Source organism: Budorcas taxicolor, chromosome X, assembly GCF_023091745.1.
Source record: "Budorcas taxicolor isolate Tak-1 chromosome X, Takin1.1, whole genome shotgun sequence".
Classification (NCBI taxonomy): Eukaryota; Metazoa; Chordata; class Mammalia; order Artiodactyla; family Bovidae; genus Budorcas; species Budorcas taxicolor.
The window spans coordinates 21,444,161-21,454,001 of NC_068935.1; the positions used below are offsets into that span (position 1 = coordinate 21,444,161).

The following is a 9,841-nucleotide window of genomic DNA, read 5'->3' on the forward strand; positions in this document are numbered from 1 at the left end:
TCATGTCCGACTCTGTGCGACCCCATAGACGGCAGCCCACCAGGCTCCCATCCCTGGGATTTTCCAGGCAAGAATACTGGAGTGGGTTGCCATTTCCTTCTCCAGTAGATGAAAGTGAAAAGTGAAAGTGAAGTTGCTCAGTCGTGTCTGACTCTTTGCAACCCCATGGACTGCAGCCTACCAGGCTCCTCCGTCCATGGGGTTTCCCAGGCAAGAGTACTGGAGTGAGTTGCCATTGCCTTCTCCAGAATAGGCCCTAGAATGGATTAAAAAAAAAAAAGTAATATGGAGTCTAGTCCTCAAGGAGTTCCCAGTCAAGCAGAGGGGGCACAATTCAATGGGAAACCAGAGGTCTGAGCAGATAGCTCAGGCAATGCAGAGGATGCTGCAAAAAAAGAAAACTCTGGGCCACCTGAGCAAAACTTCCTACAGGGAAAAATCCCATGAGCTGAGTAGGAGAGGTGGAATCTGATAACCAATGTTGGGGAAGTTGAAAAAGGAGGAGTCAAAAATAGGTTGATATATATCTTCCAGAGTCATTAGCATATGGTAAAAGCTAAGGTCAAAGAGTGGGCTGGATCATATAGAATAGGAGCAGAGCAGAACAAGGATGAAGCTAAGGATAGACTTCTCAAAAAAGTGATCATTAAAGAGTCAGGTGCTATGCAAATGTGGGAGTGAGAGAGAAATTCCCTTATGTACTGAATGGCTTTTCCCCCATATACCTTTAATCGAGACCTGACACTGCTCCAGGGTCAGAAGTCCCCACTTGCAATGCAGAGAGAAGAAAGTTCATTCTTATTCTTTTATGCTTCCAAGTATCCAGGTTGAAGTGAAGTGAAAATGTTACCCTCAGTCATGTCTGACTCTCTGCGACCCCATGGACTGTATCCCACCAGGCTCCTCTGTCCATGGAATTCTCCAGCCAAGAACACTAGAGTGGGTAGCCATTCCCTACTCCAAGGATCTTCCCAACCCAGGGATGGAACCCAGGTCACCTGCATTGCAGACAGATTCTTTATCACCTGAGCCATCAGCGAAGCCCCAATAGAAATCATTATGATAGGCTGAGCCAGAAATGGAAATTTGTGATCTTAGAGGGCATGGGCTGAGTGCATGATTTCCTCTGTATACTTCCCAACACCTAAAATATTAGGTGCTTAATAACTGCCTATTGAGTAAATAACTTTCCAAAGACTCTGCTAGAGGCAACAGAAAGAGAAGAAAAGGAATGAAAGACACAGAATAGCAATAACAATAATACTCTTACCTTAAGTTTCTCAGCCTTTCTTCTAAGGAGACAGAAGCTTTCACTTCTGTTATCTTATTTGTCCTTCTCCGCAGCTCTGTAAGGAAATAAAGCCTGATGTAATTAATTCCATTTTATTAACAGGAGAAGCTTAAGTCCAGGACAGATAGTTTTTGATAATTAATTTGACCAAGGTTTCACTCTGACTTACTCGTGGGGCCAGGATCAGAACCCAAGTCTTGTGACTTCCTGCCCCATGCTGTGTGACTAGACACAAACTTCTACAGAACTCTCCAATTATTAAGACGACAGTTCCCAGGAAAAATTCATCAGGAAAGCAAATTCCTCTGGGACTTCAACAGTCTCTTGAGCAAGCCAGTGCACTGCACCTATAAGAAAATATCTAAGACGTTTCCCCATACCAACATTGCAATGGCTCAATGTAATCATTCACAGTGGTGCTTTGCTAACATAATCAGGAGCTCTCCGTTTTGTTGAACCCGTTTTGAAGGGAGCTCCATTTGCCTTCAGTCTGGCTTTTCTGTCTGAGTGGGGCTCAGGTGCTGACTACAGGTGTGGCACCCAGCAGGTGCATGGACAGAAGCCAGCATTTCGTATCTTCATACCAAAGGGCCTGAGTCACTCCCCAAAGGCAGCCGCTTCTCCTCCCTCTGATTTGCAAGCCCCAGGAACCTGTCTTCACTGAGTTGCTACTGAAAAACAAAATTCTAGACCCTGATTTCTCAGGAAGGGCTAAGGTGGAATCAATTAAACTACAAATCAGATAACCCAGCCAATGTCCCCACTTACTCTCAGATAACCCAGCCAATGTCCCCACTTACTCTTCAAAACTGGTGCAGGCACAGGTCATATTGCATCAGGGAATATATGTACAGAATGACTATCCCCTACTAGTTACAAGGGAAAGGAGGACCACAGCAGACCCATATTACATATTTATTTAACTACAGGACACTTATTCTATTGCAAATGGCCTTCAACCCTCAGAAGGAAGGATTCATTTCCCTAAATAAGATGGAGTACAGTAGAAAGAACATGCTAGAAATTCTGCACTCCAATTCCCATCATAACCACTCTACTTCAGGCTGCCATGGGAGAACCACTTAGCAAACTCACAAAAAGTACCAGGTCGGAAAAGTCATCACAGTGTCCTAATGGAAGCCAAGCTGAGAGTCTGAGGCAGACAAAATGTTCTAGGGAGTAAGGGGGGCGGTCATCAAATTTTTCTTAGCTCCAAAATTTTTTTTCCTGAGAAAGCAATTTGCCTCCACCACACACACACACACACACACACACACCAAAGAGAAACTAATTGTAGGAGAAAAGAACGCAAATGTTACCTTAATAAAATGGTTTATTGTCATTTGTCGTATTTCTCCAATTCATATGGGAAACTCAAACTAATAAGCTTTGGTTTACAGCCCATGATCCACAAAGTAAAACTGGCTACTAAACTAAAATGTGATCGCTGTATATAAACAGAGTGAAAGAAAAATCTGAACTGAAAACCTAAATGTAATAAAGAGGAAATTAGATTTCTTCAAAATAGGCAATCTAAATAATTTTCCCCATCTGTGATTTTTATCTTTGCTATCAAATGGAAAATAATGTCATTAATTCAATGCAAATCCATGCCCCTTGAAAACAACCAAAATGAGTAAGTGATGTACTAATTAGCTTCCTAATGGGGAAGGTTTTAATTGAACCATTCTATAACAACCTTCATCAAAGTTTCCAGGGCAACTTCATAAAAGGATGTCAAACCTGGCCCATATTTTTATCCCCTTAAAAATAATTCTCAATGCACAGAAACACAGAAAGCTTATTTCTCTTCAATGCTGTTAACACTCAGGCCACTACATTTTCTGATGTCAGCAATCTCCTTCCCACAAATATTCCAAGTATGCACCACCGTCATTCTCCTTTCAATTATGTGGTTTCTCTGCTCCTTTACTGATTGAGTCCAGGCCTCTCGGATAATGAGAAGCATGTGCAGGGAAAATATGCTCTTAAAAAACACATACATCAGTTTCATCTGCATTATGAGTGGGGGGAGGCGATCATTTGTCCATATCAAAAGGATCAAAATTTGAAGTATACTACAGGATATATAAAGGGAAAAAATAAAGATCAGCATCAATGCCTAAAGTTGGGAGGCAGTTATTGTGATCTGAAGCAACATCAATAAGGATAAAGAGGACTCCCCCAATCCACCCTTTCTAGCTTGGCCACATTTATATTTAATGTTATCTTAATGTTGCTTTGGGGGGTATTTAAGTTCTGACATACACATGGAAATGAGCCACGAATTGTACAGCAAGCATAAATATTCCATCATTAATAAAAACCAGCTGTGTATAAAACACTACAATGGCTGGGTTTCAGTTACTGGCTATCATCAGTATGTGTCACAAACAAATATTACTCAAAACTTTCTCCCTTAAAACACACACACACACATCCACACACAGAGATACATGCAGAAATTTTCTTTACTCTTTAATTTTTTGTAAGAACTTTGAAGAACTCAATGATCTCCATGGCACATTCAAACTAATGTCTCTTTTTGCAGCTATTTTTCACCACCCCAGCAGATGCTGGAGTCCTCTGATTAGAACCTCAACTTATCATATAAATGACAATGTTGTAATTTTTTTTATAAAAGTCAAGAGGACGAATAATACAAATGTTGGGACAATCAATTATAGTCCGTACGGCAATTGAGGCATCAAAGGGCTCTGGATGTTATAAAAGAGAAAAAGCTCATTAAAAGTGAACACCTGCTCAGGACCCTATAATAAGCCTGCTCGGCCATCAGGCAGACACCTTTCATCCAATGACCTCAAAGCATGTGCCCAATATGAAGCATGCCTAAACACCTCTGTGAAATATTAATATCCTTGCTTCCCAGAAGGGTAACTGAAGCTCAGAGCAGCTAATTCATTTACCCCTGGTCACATGGCAAGTCAAAGGGTTGGGCAGAGAAACCCAGAGCCTGGCTTCAAGTCATGCAGTCTAATGATATTTCATGAGTTGGGGCAATAGTGAAAGTGACTTAACAAATGTCAAGGGCAACCTACAGAGTTTTGTTTTTTTTTTTCTTAAGCAGATTTTCAAAAATCACCTTAGGAGATGTTAGCAGATATATCCATCTGCATTTTTCCCATGAACACATATCATTAAAAAAGTTCCTATATTTGACTTGGTACTTTCTGATTACTAAAAACTCATACTTCACTTTCCTATTCTGGTTAAATGAAATTTAATCTAATTTATGAAGAGCCTATCAAAGGAAAATGAAAGGACCATGTAACTGAACTGTCACTGTATAGTAAAGCCTCAAACGAAGAATCTCTTATGTGTGGGTCATCCTGCTTACTCCCTATGTCTTTTATTTAATTATCTAAAGCCCTTAGTTTCCTTACTATTATTTATTCTAGTTTAATATTGATTTCAAAGCTATTAAAAATTTTGTGTTCTCTTGCTTTTTCTTTCTTGTTTGGGAGATTTCATAGTATACCCATATTTGTACTCTCCTGAAGGGATACCATGATACAGTGACTTAAGAATCATTGCTAATGATTTAGACAAAGTAAACAGTGAACTCTAGTTTTCCTTTTGCTTAAAAAGAATGGGAGAAGGGTAACAGGATATCAAGGGAGTACACTTAAAAGCCTTGCTAGATACATGAACACCCTATATTACAGAAATGGATTAGGGATTACTTATTAAATCTGTTAGTTTCTCCTGGCATTTGATTCCTCACATATACTCAGATTCTGACTTCATTCCTCCACATAGATTTACAAAGCTAAGTCTTAGGTGGGCTCTTTTTCAAAATTTAAAAGCAACAGTGTACACTTCTAGGACTCTCACTCTGTAAAATTCATATTAGCACAGAAACAAGGACTTGAAAGGAACTACAAAAAGTGAAAGCAGGTGATCTGTTAGGATGTTGGGATTCTTGATGAAGTTTTGGGCAGGGTCTTAGCTTTTTAATTTGATACGTTGCTAAAATACAAAACACAATGCATTTATATCAATATATTGATTATTGATATAGCCTTAGAGGGTTTTTCTTAATATATCCATGTGACTACATGATTGTATTTCTAACAACTGCTGCACCTCATTTAGTAGGAATCATTCACATTCACATCAGAAATCGAGGCCTAATTAGAGAACCCTAAACTTTTGATAACTGGTTCTCAAAATCACCCTGTCTGATCCCCCACAATTTAAAGAGGAGGGTGGCAAACTTAGAGTTGGGCTCAGAACCAAGTCCCACTCACCAACAGGCTCACAAGGAAAACTTATTGTGCATTTTTTTAATTTAAAATGGCATCAGTTGCTATTATTTTTGTCAGCCTTACTAGATACATGAACAGACTACCAGAAAAAAAAATTCCGAATCCTTGGGTTATTCAAATATAACAACTGGAATTTAAATCTTCTACCTATACAGGATAGAGGCCCATTTAGACTTCTCAAAATCCACGAAGTCTGATATTGTTTCAGAAAGTCATACTAGCTTTCTTCTATGAGTGGATGTATGCTGAGGCTAAACGTGGCCAGCATTATTACAAGTCAGGATGATTTAGACAATTAACTCCATGCCATGTAACAAAAAAATTTCCAAGACCAAATAATGGCCTCTCTTATTCAAGCAATAATCATTACAACAAAATTCTAAAACCTTTATGCAATAAATATGTTTCTGAGCAGTCTCAGAGTGAATTTTTACATATCAAGTCATAGTTCAAAGACACTAACTAGGAAAGCTAGTTCTTTCAAAGAAAACGGTAGTGGATTCTTTTATAAAACAAATGACCTCCTATTTTCCTTCTTTTTCCTTTTTGCTTTCCTAGTTCAGATTTCGTGTATGGAAGGGGAGATGGCCCTCCTTTCTCTGTTTTAAAAGGGGTCAGAAGCCCACCATGGAGAAGAGTAATGCCATATGGGCAGCCTGTTTAATGCCCCCCTTAGTTCTTGGGACCAAATTCTAACCTTTGACTTAGGGGTGGGACCCTAGATTTTGGACCAAAGTCCACAAAAGGAAGCAAAGAACGAAGAAGTAAGCAAGACTAAAGACAACACGTCATAGTAAACCAGCAACAAAAATTCCTGGGGACAGGAAATCAATGCAGCACAATTCTAAACAAATTGGTTTAGTCCCAAGCTAATTAACTTGTCAAGCAGATCTCCAAACCCCCTGAATCCATGAGGGAAAGAGGTGATGTAATAGGAGATCTGGAACATTTACCCATTTACCATCCTAAAAGGCTCAGCTACGACCACACACACCTCTCTCCACTCCTTTCAGTAGGTTTAAGCTGGGCTTAATGGGTGCAAAGGACAATTTCTTCCAGACAGACCCTAAGAATAAACTGTTCTCATGCATTCCAAATGCTCAGTCTCCATGGAAGAGGCTACCTGGTCACAAACATTTCTCAAGAGGGACTATATCATCAACACTTCCTCATTGGTAACACCCCCACCCCAACAAAACAAAACAATTTCTAGCCATCCTGAGAACTTTGGGGCACTTTGGTGGGGAGAAAGGAAAAGAAACCTTTAGAAGGGAGTAGGAGAGTGTGAGAAACAACTCTTGTCCCCAAAATGGAAAAAAGGCCTTAAAAAAGCTGATCAAAGGACGAAAAGGGGGATGGGGGAGAAGGGCTGCTTAATTACAAAGACACCCTTTTAAAGAAGGCACAGGCCCTGGGAGAGGGCTCTTAGGAGAGGCACAGAAGCAGATGTACCCACTTAGAATTCTGGCACTCAATGGAACCTCAAGGTCATAGCATCCATCCCTCTGCTTTCTGAATAGACTGTTCCTAAGGCATTCTAGAAAGAGACTGATTCGGTCTTTACAAAACTTCATAAAAAGCAACTCCACAAAACACCTTGGTAGTGCATTAGTCTAATAAATCCTACTTCATAAACCAGAAATGAGATTTCAATTTCCAAATCCAAAACAGTATTGAATGTGAATTTTTAAATTCCCTAAAATCTTTTACATAGGTGAACAGATCTTTCAAGCAAAAGTTATTTTACATATAAGCATGGTTAGAGATTTACTTCATATCTAGACCATGAAGTAAGAAAAAGTGCTTTCAATTTTATGGAGCCACAGACTTTTCCAAAGAAAGAAGTATCTTAAAATGAAGTATGATGTAGTGCCAGAAAGTCTCTGTAAATGACACTGGATAAACCCATACAGAATAGCTGGAACCTGAGTTATCATCTGTAAATAGATGCAAGTACTCTACAACCACCTGGCTATTAAAATGTCCCAGGCCAGTTACAAAATGCAGTTTCGTCAGGCCAACTTTTCCTTCTCAGTTGATCTGAAATATGATAGCCTTTAAAATTGTCACCCTGTAGCATTCCTTCCCTCCTTCCTGCTTTCTTTTCCCCCATTGAAATCATCTAATTAAATCAGGTAAAAATATAAGAAAATAATTTGTTCCCCAATAAGCAATGTGTTGCAGACATCTTGGTAATTGGTCTTTGAACACCACCATTCTTATAAGTTTGCCATGTTTGCTAGATTGGAGGTTAGGTGGGAGATGGGTGAAGATTTATCTAGCATCCAAAATGGTATTTCAAACTATTCTTAGCTACTAAATGAGGGTGCTGAAAGGTCTAACTCAGAAAGCTTCACAAAGGCTGTTCTGAGAAAGGACTTTTCAGAAAGCCTAGTTCAAGGAGACTTAAATACCCTTAGCCCCACATTAGGGAAGATTATGGTGACTAATTATCTTCCTTTCTGAATGGGAGAAGAGGGTTATATTTTTTAAAGCTTTAATCTGCCTCCCAATTTCCACTCTTCATGGGGGTGGGGGAGGACAGCGAAGAGGAAGGAAAACTAAACCAGATACTCCAAGGTGTCAGAAAATCCCTTCTAAAATACATGTTAGAGATTAGAAATGCCATTTCTCACAAACTGTCCTTTCCTCTCTCATTTAATTGTATGTAGTCCTTTACTGCAAATTACTATTAAATTATTACTAGCAGCAATTAACCAGGGATTGCTCAGTCTACAAAGACTGTCACTTTGTCTCTCACTTTTCTTCTCTTCATTGGCTTACCCTGATAAAGCTGTTCTGCTGCTGAAGCATCTGTGTACAGCGACCCAGCCTTGGGACCCTCAAGATACCTGCATGATCAGGCAAAACTAATTACTAACATCCATAACGCAAATAAGGGGCAACCCTTTCTTCATGACCACACACACACCTATACCTAAAAGAGTATAGCACTGTAGATTACTCCTCCAGGCTAAGATTTCAAGAATTCACAGCCCCGGGGAAGAGGAGTGTGAGCTCCCACCCCAACCCCAAGCATTTAGGAAAAATGCATCTAACAATCTGAGATAAACCCAGACATTCCAGATGATCTAAACGTAGACTTCAAGTTCCCTCTGCTCTTTAGTTCCTTTTGTGTTTAATTACCTAGAGACCTACAAGGACCCCAGAAGGCAAGAAAGTAAAGGTGCCATCAAATAGTGGTACCCATTCGCATCTCCGTAGGACGGGAAAAGGAGCGCACACTCTTTAACCTATTTAACTTACTGCACATCCCGGAAAACTTGAGGCCAGCTGCAAAGAAAGTAGAACACAGGCATCCCCACGCAAATCTAGATCGACTCACTCACGCTGAGGTTATGATCAAGTTCACGCCACCACGGATTCCTGCCCCAATTCCCCGCGAAAAGTAACCACGCGTCTCCTACCCCTGAAGGAAGCGAAGACAAGGTGACGACTCTCCTCGCGCAAGTGGCTTCGGTCCCGGGCCAGAGGCCAGGGGTAGGCAGGAGGGAAGCCCCAGCTCCCGGCTGCTCCCCTCCTCACCGCTCCGTCCGGTCTCTCCTTGGTGGCAGTGGACAGGCAGGATACCGGGCCGGAGGGTGGAGCAGCGGATGGTCGGAGGCGAGACAGACTGGAGGTGGGGGTGGAGGGGGCGCTGAGAACTAAGAGAAGATGAGGCGAAAGGGAGCGGAGATGGAGGAATAAATCAGGGGGTCTACCAGCTTAGGCAGCTAGAAAGCTCCTCAGAAGGAAGGGGCGTGACTGCGATGAAGGCAGCTCCTGGGCAAAGGAGCTAGGAGCTAGGGGAGGGGGACGAACGGGTGGCTTTTCTTCTTGCGGTGAGCGGCTAGGACCGCCCAGAAGCCGGGGCGGTGGGGGTGGGCGGGGAGCTGGGTGGACTAGGCAGTGGGGCGGAGAAGAGGGCGGGGAAAGAAGCGGGGGAGTCGGCCAGGACCCCGGGCTGGGGCGGGGGGGGCGGAAGAGGGGCGGGGCTAGGGGGCGGGGAAGTTCAAACAATTGAACGCCTGGGTCCGATAGCTCCGACGAAAGCGGGGACGCTCGCTCTGGTAGCCCACGAACGTGGCACGATTCGGTTATAGTAGCCCCGAGTCTACGCAAAGACTGGCTGGGAGGAAGGAAAGACTTGTGCAAAGACTCCAAAAATAGTGTGCGGCAACAGCGGAGCGGAGTCGCGTGGGAGAGCTAGTGCCACTCCCCGCCCCATAGCGGGAGGAAGAAAAACAAATAACAGAAATGC

General features: G+C 42.0%; 1 protein-coding gene across 1 annotated transcript in view; it reads right to left on the reverse strand.

Annotated features, from left to right (window-relative positions):
• Positions 1-9,403, reverse strand: part of AMOT (angiomotin) — a 64,379-nt gene extending 54,976 nt beyond the window's left edge. The window contains exons 1-2 of the mRNA XM_052662801.1: positions 9,009-9,403; positions 1,271-1,346 (exon numbers count right to left, since the gene is read on the reverse strand). The gene's annotated coding sequence lies outside the window, so the exon portion shown is untranslated. The remainder of the gene's footprint in view (positions 1-1,270; positions 1,347-9,008) is intronic.
• Between the last annotated feature and the right edge of the window lie 438 nt (positions 9,404-9,841).